The following is a 12,005-nucleotide window of genomic DNA, read 5'->3' on the forward strand; positions in this document are numbered from 1 at the left end:
TCCACTATGTTCATAGCAGCCCTATTTATAATAGCCAGAAGCTGGAAAGAACCCAGATGTCCCTCAACAGAGGAATGGATACAGAAATTATGGTACAGATAGGATTCTTATATGCAGTTTTTGGATGGATTAGGGAAGCCAACTGGTACTTCTCATTTGCTTGATCTGAGAGCTTTGGGGAAACATTATTTGCATGTGGGAGGGCTTGGTGCTGATCCTAAGTGACCAATGGCCACATACCTCTCTGTGGGGACTGTGGGAAGCTGTAGCTGTGACAGGACCCAGGGTCCCAGGAGGTGTGGTCGAACACCTTCTGTCCTATGTAGCTGAAAATCACCACCACCGGGTCACTGGGTTTCCAGACTTTTGCTCGACGGGGAACCAGGCTGTCTGTGCACAGCCCACAGCCCCACAAACATAGGACGGTGGAAGGAAAATAACCATTACAGGCAATAGTAACTACAAGAGCAATCATTATTGCCTGGAACCACCGCTATCTGCCTTGTACTCCTGCTTTTTGTGATATTTTCCCTCAGACACTGTAATCCTCTTCTCCCATTTCTCCTTGGTCCTCAGCCACATATGTCCTGAAGACACATTTCCTCGTTTTACCTCCCACCAACACTTTATGTTCCCTCTTCCTAGTCACTATTTTTTCTTCTTGGTGTTGGTTTTGTTTCACAGTCATGCCTTTATTTCCTGGTGTTTCCCATGTGTCATAAACAGAATGTCTGCCAGAGGAGTTAGGAAGTGTTCTGTCATTATAGCATCCTATTGCTTTTGCTAGTGTCAAACTTGAAATGAGTGCTCAGAAAATATGGTTTGCAGTTGAATTGCAAAATAAACTATTTGCACTGTAGGGTAAAGCTGCAAAGGTGTGCTAAGGATGCACATTAGTGAAAAATAAGATCAAGTTCAAGCAGGCAACATTTTCAAACTATTTGAACTACTCCTGTAACTCAGCACAGAAATCAACCAACCACTTTTCTAAACAGGCAAACGATTTACATAAAGATTTCTACAAAGATATGAGGTAGTCAATACATAAAAAAGAGGTGAATCAATTTTTCAATTGTGAGGGAAGCATAAATCATAACCGATGAATTACTACTGTCTCATTAGGATGGCTACTATCAAAAACCAGAAGAAAATATTTTTTAAAAATATTAAAAGCATTTTAACATAGCCAGGATTTGGAGAACTCAGACTCCTCACACACTGTTGGTAGGAATTAAATGGTACAACCACTGCCCCAGAGGTGTAACAGGTATGGCTGCTGTGTCAAATGTGTGTAAGTAGGTGGCAGAGTCAAAAGGCTGCAACTATGCTCTGTGTTCTGACCCGTGAACATCTGAATGATTAGTAGCCTAACATTCCCTGAAAAATGTAAGTCTGAAATAAGCACCAGTCCTGCCGTGAGGAGATAGACTGAGAAAACCACTAGACAAAGGACCACGTGTCCCAGACAGGGAGCTAGCCTGAAAGGACAACCAGTTCAGTACTGCACAGGCCTGGGGTCTGAGGTGGGGGTGGGAGGTCCGACCATGCCCTAGATGACACTGTTATAGCACTCCTGAGGTCTACCCCTGAGATGCCTCCAGACACTCAAAATATGCCAGATACAACTAAGAGAAACAAGTTAAGTGTTGGAGAAATGAAAAAGAACAATAAGACAAGATATAACAAATATTAAGTCTACAAAGACAGAAATTTCAGATACTAGAAGAGTGTTGTTTTTACTCTGATAAGACTGGCTTAGTTCAAGATAGCATAGACAAAGTTAGAGCTAGTTCAGAAGAGAGAAAATGCAACAGAGAAAAACAAGAATATTGGTATAAAAATTAGTTTTCTACTTCTCCTTGGGTCACCACCTTACTTCCCACACTTTTGGGACCTTTCATGGGTATTTTGCTGCTTTTGTCTTTTGGCCCCTGGGCCTTTAAAAAGTTAACCAGTTTTGTTAAGTCACAGATTGAAGCTACTTTAAGTAAGCCAGTTGCAGTCCACTACCATCAGCTGGATATCCAGGACTCAGACGAAGAAGATCCTCCTCCCACCAAGGCAGAAACAACAATTCATCTCCAATTTTCCACCCTTGCTGCTAATGCAGAGTCCCCTTGGCTCCTCAGGATTTGGAGACAATAGGGACAAAGAAGGGTGACCTCCAGCTCCTACAATAGCTTAAGAGACACAAATGGTGGTGTTACAATTGGCATAATTCTTGTAGAGGCTTTACTGANTCTGAGGTTGACAATTCTCCTATGGGAGTTGCACAGAACTCAGAACTGTGCATGCTGGTTCGTGATAAATACGAATCCAGTATGGGCCCAGTATGGGTGCAAACTAAGTATTGCAGGGGAAGGTCTATATAGACCATTTCTGGGTTCCCTGAGAGACAAACCCGGTTTAGATGGAGGTTGGTATCTAGTTTCAGTTACAAGTAAAAAATTTTTCTAAGGCTCTGCCTCCCCTCCCCAAAAGATACCAAGAGCCACAAGTGTGGGTCTGTGACAGCACCCATGGGAGGATTGGGTCAATGTCCCCCCCAGCCATGGTAATGCCCGCTCATCCAAAGATGAGAAGATTATTTGATCACCTCAGTTAAGTGTGGCCTTATTAAATTTAATTCAGAAGGGGGAGATGTCAGAGACCATCCCATGAGAAAGTGAGCCCTTCACAATCTCCCCAACAGGCCAAATGGCCTCGTGCTAAGAGCTGGTTATCACCCCCTTCCTCCCTATTCCCTTCCTGGCACCTGAAGCTGTAAAAGCTGAATTATAGTCCCCTCTTCCCTATCTCTTCCTGAGTTCCCATGACATCCAAGGACATGAGTTATGCCTGAGGCCAGCCTGACACCCAAGGCTGTCAAGGAGGATCGATGTTCCAGAGATAAGATGCAAAGTGCCCGCTGCCTGGCGCCTGACTTAGGCCCCCATGTCAGCAGATGCCCACTTCTTTGTTCTTTGTATAATTCTCCCTCGACCCCTCCCATATTCCCTAGATGTATGCTTTAAAAAGAAGGCACCTCAGCATAATAAACGAGACCTCGATAGGTACCCTTCCTGGTCTCCTATTTCTCTTTTTCTTCCTCCCATCTCCTTCCAGGTTTGCTGTCTCCCCCGCACCCACGAATAACTGAATCCCGCGGTATGGAAAGATCCAGAGGTAAGGCCATCTCTGGATGGCCTTTCCTTCAGTCTCTGATCCACACATTGTCTCCAGTATTCCTTCTGTGAGTATTTTGTTCCCCCTTCTAAGAAGCACTGAAGCATCTTCACTTTGGTCTTCCTTAATCTTGAGCTTCATGTGGTCTGTGAATTGTATCTTGGGTATTTCGAGCTTTTGGGCTATAGCCACTTATCAGTGAGTGCATGCAATGTGTGTTCTTTTGACTGGGTTACCTCACTCAGCTCCTGGTTTGGTTAATTCTTTGTATAGTTCTTTTGTTTGTTTGTTTGTTTCTACTTGGTTGATTTCACCCCTGAGTTTGATTCTTTCCTGCCGTCTACTCCTCTTAGGTGTATTTGCTTCCTTTTGTTCTAGAGTTTTCAGGTGTGCTGTCAAGCTGCTAGTTTATGTTCTCTCCAGGTTTTTTTTTTTTTTTTTTTTTTTGGAGGCACTCAGAGATATGAGTTTTCCTCTTTGCACTGCTTTCATTGTATCCCATATGTTTGGGTATGTTGTGCCTTCATTTTCATTAAATTCTAAAAAGTCTTTAATTTCTTTATTTCTTCCTTGACCAAGCTATCATCAAGTTATCACCAGCTTCCATGTGTATGTGGGATTTCTGTTGTTTCTGTTGTTTTTGAAGAACACTTTTAGTCTGTGGTGATCTGATAGGATGCATGGGATAATTTCAATCTTCTTATATCTGTTGAGGCCTGTTTTGTACCCAATTATATGGTCAGTTTTGGAGAAGATACCATGAGGTGCTGAGAAGAATATATATTCTTTTGTTTTATGATGAAATATCCTATAGATAACTGTTGAATCCAATTGATTCATGACTTTTGTTAGTTTCACTATAACTCTGTTGAGTTTCTGTTTCCATGATCTGTCCATTGCTGAGAGTAGGGTGTTAAAGTCTTCCACTATTATTGTGTGAGGTGCAATGGGCACTTTGAACTTTAGTAAAGTTTCTTTTATGAATGTAGATGCCCTTGCATTTGGAGCATAGATGTTCAGAATTGAAAGTTCATCTTGGGAGATTTTACCTTTGATGAGTATGAAGTGTCCCTCCTTGTCTTTTTTAACAGCTTTAGGTTGAAAGTCGATTTTATTCAATATTAGAATGGCTACTTCAGCTTGTTTTGGGGGACCATTTGCTTGGAAAATTGGTTTTCATCCTTTTACTCTGAGATAGTGCCTGTTTTTGTCACTGAGGTGTTTCCTGTATGCAGCAAAATGCTGGATCCTGTTTACATATCCAATCTGTTAGTCTATGTCTTTTCATTGGGAAATTGAGTCCATTGATGTTATCAGATAATAAGGAAAAGTGATTGTTGTTTCCTGTAATTTTTATTGTTAGAGGTAGAATTACTTTTGTGTGGCTATCTGCTTTTGGGTTTACTTTCTTGCTTTTTCTATGGTGTAGTTTCCTCCTTATGTTGGAGTTTTCCATCTATTAGCATTTGTAGGGCTTGATTTTGGGAAAGGAAGTATAAATTTAGTTTTGTCATGGAATATCTTGGTTTCTCTGTCTATGATAATTGAGAATTTTTCTGGGTATAGTAGCTTGAGCTGGCATTTGTGTTCTCTTTGGGTCTGTATTACATCTGCCCAGGAGTTTCTGGCTTTTATAGTCTCTAGTGAGAAGTCTGGTATAATTCTGATATGTCTGCCTTTATATGTTACTTGACCTTTTCCCCTTAATGCTTTTAAAATTCTTTCTTTGTTTCGTGCATTTGGTATCTTGATTATTATGTGACAGGAGAAATTTGTTCTCTGGTACAATCTATTTGGAGTTCTGTAGGTTTCTTGTATGGTGACAGGTATCTCTCTTTTTTGATTAGGGAAGTTTCTTTCTATAATTTGTTGAAGATATTTACTGGTCCTTTAAGTTGGGAATCTTCACTCTTTTCTATACCTATTATGCTTAGGCTTGGTTTTATCATTGTGTACTGGATATCCTGAATGTTTTGGGTTAGGAGCTTTTTTCATTTTTCATTTTCTTTAACTGTTTTGTCAATATTTTCTGTGGTACCGTCTGCATCAGAGATTCTCTCTTCTATCTCTTGTACTCAGTTGGTGAGGCTTGCATATGACTCGTGATCTCTTTCCGAGGTTTTCTATCTCCAGAGTTGTCTCTCTTTGTCATTTCTTTATTGTTTCTAGTTCTATTTTTAGATCTTGGATAGTTTTGTTTAATTCCTTCACCTGTTTAGTTGTATTTTCCTGTAATTCTTTAAGGGAATTTTTTGTTTGTTTGTTTTTTCTTTAAGTGATTCTACCTGTTTACCTATGTTCGCCTGTATTTCTTCAAGGGAGTTATTTACGTCCTTCTTAAAGTCCTCTACATCATGAGATGTGATTTTATATCAGAGTCCTGCTTTTCCAGTCTGATGCGGTATCCATGACTTGCTTTAGTGGGAGAACTGTGTTCTGATGATGCCAAGTAGCCTTGGTTTCTGTTGCTTATCTTCTTGTGCTTGCCTCTTGCCATATGGTTATCTCTTGTGTTAGTTGGTCCTGCTGTTTCTGACTGAAGTCTGTATGCCTGTGATTTTAGGTGTGTCAGCACCCATGGAGACCAGCTCTTTCTGGGTGGGATTTGGGTATGGAACACTGTGCCACACAGTTAATCCCAGGATGCAGATGGAGACCAGAAGGATCCTGACCCCAGTTTCTCCTCAGTTTCTATGCCGTGTGGTCTTCCAACAGTTTCCTCTTTGGCCAGTTATTGGAGCAAAAGTGTTGGTCTCACATGTGAAGTTAGGAGTGACATCAGTCCTTGGAGACCAGCTCTCTCTTGGTGGTATTTGGATATGGAGAACTGTGCCAGATGGTTAACTTCAGGGCACAGATGGAGACTGGAAGGATCCTGTCCAAAACTGGCATTTCCTAAAAATATAATTTAAAATAGCATTATTTCACATCCCAGCTATTTTACTTATAGCTACTTGTACACAACCCTAACTGAAAGCAGGTACTTAAACAGTATTTGCACTCTCCTGCTCATAGAAGAATCATATAATAGGCCAAAGGAAAAAGCATCTCAGCTATTCATGAGTGGATAAGTGGTTAAAGAAAATGACAGCACATATTTGTACATGGTTCAGGTTAGTAGCTAGCCCTAAAAATAAAAGATACCTATACCGAACTGCATAAATGAGCCTTAAGAACATTGTACTAACTGAAAAAAGCCAGTACCAGAAAGTTAACACTGTATGATCTTGCTTGTGAGAGATGTCTATAGCAGGCACATTCATGGAAATAGAAGGTGGAAACATAGTTTCAGGAACTGTGGAAGAGGATCAGTGTTAAACAAATATGTATTCCTGTTTACAAAATGAAAAGGCCTCTAGAAATTACTGGTTGAGACAACTACAACAATATGAAGGTCTTTAATGCAATGAGCCATGCACTTTAAAATGACTAAATTTTAAATGAATAAGTTGTGAATATTATAGCATAATTTTGTGTAAGTATGTGTTTATTATGTGTGTACATATGCATGTGAATGTGTTTGAATGTGGGTATACGTGTAGAGAACAGAGGATAACTTTAGATATTGGTGCTCACCTTCTGCCTTCTTTGAGACAGGATCACTTATTTGCTGCTATGTACACCAGGATAGCTAGCTTACAAGAATCTGGGAATCTTCTTCATCTAACCATAGGAGTACTGCGATAACAGACACATGTTCCCACATGATATTTTGTGGTGTTCTGGGGATACAGGTCCTCATATTTGTGGAGCAAGTGCTTTATTGAACTACCTCTTCTGCTTTTATAAGTTCAAACAAAATAAAAAACCAAAACCCAAATGTTGATGTTTGTTCTGTTGCTATGTATTATAACAATAAATAAAAGATATGTTTTCCCCCCAGTGAGGAGATCCTCATGTACACCAAGGGATGCTATGTAAACTTACCCTCAAGTTATCTCTGATTGATTTCTACAGCCTGTAGCTGTGCAGAATAGAGGTAGGCAGGGCTTCCTTTCCTGGGCTTGGGGTCTGCGAGCACAATGGGGAGAGAGAGGAAAAGGGAGAAGATGCCATGGGCTAGGTAGATAATGAGAACATGGTCATGGGGATCAGCCTGTTGGAGTTGGAGTGGCCCAGGCAGAACTTGGCAAGTGATATCTCAGGATTATTGACAGGGAAATAGACAAAATAACATAGAGTGTTGTTTTCTGCCCAGCTCTACTGCTTTAAGACTAATTATAAATATAAAGGTTTTGTGTATTTTATTTAGGAATTAAATGACCTAAGGTGGCATAGAAATTCCCAATTAATGTTCATTACTATACTCAAAACAAACTAAACAAACAAAAATCTCATCCTATTTGTACTTTTTCTCTCTTTCCATATATATCTCACATTGGTAAATACTAGGCTGCAGAATGGGTGTAAAATTCTTCACAGAACAAGCTTCTGTTTCTTGAAAACAAATTATAGCTAGTTATATGAGTGCCAGCTCCATCCCTTGATAAGCTCAAAGAAGTAGACAGGGAGCAGCAGGAAGTACCCATGTCAGTGATTACATGGCATAATGCCCCATTGGAATTAGACTTGCCTGACTATTGAAGAAGCTGTCCCTGCAGAAAATACTGCACACTTCTGGCTTTCTTCTATGGGGCAAAAAGAAATGAGCTGACTTAATCATGGCATTAGATTAAGCTCTGGGAAAGAATCAATACACATTATTCAAATGCCTCAAGCCCAACTTTGTAGTTTATTTAACAGGATTTATGAGAACAAAATTGGAAAATTCAACAAATTAAATTATCCCCTCAAATTCCTACTGGAAAGAAGAGAAATCTTCACTAACAGAATTGAGAATTTATTTACTAGAGAAGAAAGTTCTTGATTCTCAGGGGTATTCCCACCTCTTGGAGAAGGAACAATGTTCAAAGACAGAGCCAAGGCATCCACAGGAGGAGAGTAGAACAGAGCTCAGGACTTCGGAACAAAAGTGCTATTTTCTGGGAGAGAAGAACAAAAACCTTTAATTAAAAATCACTAATAGCCTTCTGGTCTGTCTGGGATGGTACCCTGAGCAGACCTTAGGCACAAACTCTGCAGCCAGCCCCACAAGACCCAGAGGCAGCTCTACTCCCAGACACTCCAACACCCCCAGAATCAGAGGTGAGGAGGACACAACATCTGTCCCCAACACCAGGAGTAATTAGGATCTGCGGGACCCAGGCACACAAGAACTCCTCCAGAGCAGTGGCATGGGTTCCTTCAAGTCTGTCTGGGCTGGCAACTTGAGCAGGCCTTGGGTGCAAACTCCGCAGCCAGCCCCACAATACCCAGAGGCAGCTCCACTCAAGGCGCTCTAACATGCCCAGGATTAGAGGCTGACAGGATCCCAGGAGCTTGGTCATACCAGTATCTTAAGGTACCAAAAGCTGCTTGACTCCCAGGAGCTAGGATACACCCAGGATCTCAGGATCACAGGATCCCAGAATAATAGGATCACAGAGACAACTAGATTTAGAGGAGTTCTGACACAACCAGGATCACAGGAAGGAAAATCTCCAGTCAGACATAGTCAGGGCAGGTAGCACTAGAGATAACCAGATGGCGGGAGACTAGCATAAGAACATAAGCAACAGAAACCAAGGTTACTTGGTATCATCACAACCCGATTCTCCCATCATAGCAAGTCCTTGATACACCAACACACCAGAAAAGCAAGATTCAGATCTAAAATCACTTCTCATGTTGATGATAGAGGACATTAAGAAGGACATAAAATGAGAAGACCAAACCTAAGGATAATAGGTATAAACGAGAATGAAGATTCCCAACTTAAAGGACCAGTAAATATCTTCAACAAAATTATAGAAGAAAACTTCCCTAACCTAAAAAAGAAAGAGATGCCCATGAACACACAAGAAGCCTACAGAACTCCAAATAGATTGGACCAGAAAAGAAATTCCTCTTGTCACATAATTATCAAAACCACCAAATGCTTTAAACAAGAAAGAATTTTAAAAGCAGTAAGGGGGGGAAAGGTCAATTAACATATAAAGGCAGACCCATCAGAATTACACCAGACTTCTCTCTAGAGACTATAAAAGCTAGAAGATCCTGGGCAGATGTCATACAGATCCTAAGAGAACACAAATGCCAGTCCAGGCTACTATACCCAACAAAACTTTCAATCACCATAGATGGAGAAAACAAGATATACCATGAGAAAAACAAATTTACACAATATCTTTCCACAAATCCAGCCCTACAAAGGATAATAGATGGAAAACACCAACACAAGGAGTGAAACTACCCTCTAGAAGAAGCAAGAAAGTAATTTTTTAACAAACCTGCACAAACATAATTCTACCTCTAACAAGAAAAATTGACAGGAAGTAACAATCATTATTTCTTAATATCTCCTAATATGAAAATTAATATTACCAACATATCCTTACCTATTAAAATTCAAAAATATGAGGAATTAGAAAGTTGTTAGCTTTCATCCCATGGTCTCTCTAATTTGTTAATGGGAGAAATAGGTCCAATATTGTACAATCCATATACATTTTCTGCTTGTTTGTACATGACAGGGTCTTGCTGTGTGCCNCATAATGGTCTTGAAATCATGCTTCTCCTATCTCAGCCTCTCTATTAGTAGGACTGTTTATTTGATGTTTTTACACTATACTATGGTTTTCAGAACAGCTTATATATTTCAATATTATTTATACAGCCAAAAGAAATGTAGGCAATTAATTTGGGATGTGGTTTGTAAGGGAACAGCAAAGAGTGAGACTGGAGGCTTTGCTTGATATTTATAATTATTGTATCAATTTTGAAGAAGAGAACTTTGTAAGTTACTCTTATTCTGAGATGAATGCTTTTCAAAATCATCACAGCCAATGAACCAGAATCTTACCCTCGACTAACGTCTGTGCCACCCTCCAAGCAGAACCATTGTTCATTGAAACATTTGATGAATGACTTCATGGACAGACCATCTTAATACACACACCATTTCTTAAATGAATGTAACCTGTTCCCTGTGGGCTGAGAATGACAACAATCACTCAAGTCAAACAGCTTTGACCATAGCAGGAAATCTGTATACAAAAATCGTGCCTACAATTCATTCCTTGGCACAGCAGAACTGTCAACTCTTAGCTTATCTACTATGGAGGTAAAATGCTATAGTGATGTGAGGGACATTCAAGTACAACCTTATTACAATGAACTCCGATGTCCAAACACTGTTTTTATTTTGTATTTGTACCACAGTAAGAGTCAAGATTTTAAGCTCTACTAAAAACAAAACAAACAAGATGACTTTATCTATTTATGTTCATTTAAAAAACTAATAGTGATATATTATTTTAAAATATCATACAGTTAATATAGTTGAAATTATTAAAAATTTATATTGAGAAAAACATGTATTTTCAGTATTGCTATAGACAAACATCTACATAAGACTGTCCAACTGATTGTTGATTTATATCAAATAATTTTTATAATACTCATTTTTATTATTACAATATTTTATAAATTTTAAAGAATATGATAAAAATGAAAGGTTTTGAAGGGGGGCTCTTTGGGAGGAGTTGGAGTACAAAAGGGTAAGAAGAATATGATGTAAGTCTATTTACTCAAAATATGTTTTTAAATGTTAACATCAGATAAATAGAAATTATGTATCTTTTCTCATCACAATGCAATAAAACTTAAATCAAAGAAAAAATCACTGGTAACGTTTTTAATAAAATTGATTTACATGTGGATTATACTCGTAAGATTCCCTCCCTGGAGATTTAAAACACCGTCTTTATCCTTACACTATTAAGCCACAGTCCACTCCAGAGATTTTCACTATTTTAACAGATTAGTTTTGCTTGTTTTGTGAGGTGTTGGAGAATACATGGAATCATACTGCATGACTATTTTTAAATTTATCTGAATTTTTATTCAACCTAATCATTTTTTCAGTTTGCTCATGCTGATGTAAATATTTGTAATTTGTTCCCTTTTACTGCTCAATACCATTCCTGGCTAATAAGCATACCAGTAGTCATCAAAGAAATACAAATAAAAACCATGCTGATGTGGAATGGCAGCTCTAAGGTATGGCAATGGCAGCTGCAGATTGAGAAGCAGATCTTGGGATAAGAGTATGGTACAGACGCACCTCTCTACAAAACAGTATGATAGTTTCTGAGATCACTAGACATTATAGCCCCACAACCCCATCCCACTCAAATGTCACTGTGGAAAAATGTTCATAGAGGCTGTGGGTATAGAGGTCCCAAACCTGAAACAACCCAAATTTCTATAAACAGGAGCATGGATATAAAAAGAAAAGAGAATTGGGCACTGCAGGCATCTAACCAGTGGCTGTTACACCGCATTCCAAAGTGTCTAGTTTCATATGCCCTGTGGAAGACAGAGTAGTTAATTTATGGTCCCCATATGAGGAGACAGAGGTTAACAGCTTGAATCACACAGTGAGAATGCTCCATACTTGAAACCCAGGTCTTACTATTTGTGTGTTCTTAGACAGACCCCAGTCTCTTCTGTATAAGAAATTTGTGTGGCACAAACCACAAGCACCATGAGACTTAGAGGAGATCATTGACAAGTGTACAGGGTAACTGTACATTAAGATGCTGCATTAATTAATCAAATTAATTTCCTCTATCATCATCATTATTAATGCTCCATGTCTAGTAAGAGCAGGAAGAATGTCACAAGCAGGTCATCCAAAATACTAAATAGAAATAAGATGTGCTTCAGGGATATGTAGGGGGAGGCTAGCATGAGTTAGAAAATTTTGGTCAGATTTTTTCATTAGATTTATAGAGCTA

The 12,005-nt window shown here is 39.2% G+C and overlaps 1 non-coding gene across 1 annotated transcript; it reads left to right on the forward strand.

The window, feature by feature from the left end:
- Positions 1 to 1,246: 1,246 nt before the first annotated feature.
- On the forward strand, positions 1,247 to 1,375 carry LOC115029300. Its single transcript, XR_003834874.1, has one exon. It is a non-coding gene; the product is annotated as a small nucleolar RNA SNORA17 (small nucleolar RNA).
- The last annotated feature ends 10,630 nt before the right edge of the window (positions 1,376 to 12,005 follow it).

The sequence above is a fragment of the Mus caroli genome, chromosome 14 (genome assembly GCF_900094665.2).
Source record: "Mus caroli chromosome 14, CAROLI_EIJ_v1.1, whole genome shotgun sequence".
Lineage (NCBI taxonomy): Eukaryota > Metazoa > Chordata > Mammalia > Rodentia > Muridae > Mus > Mus caroli.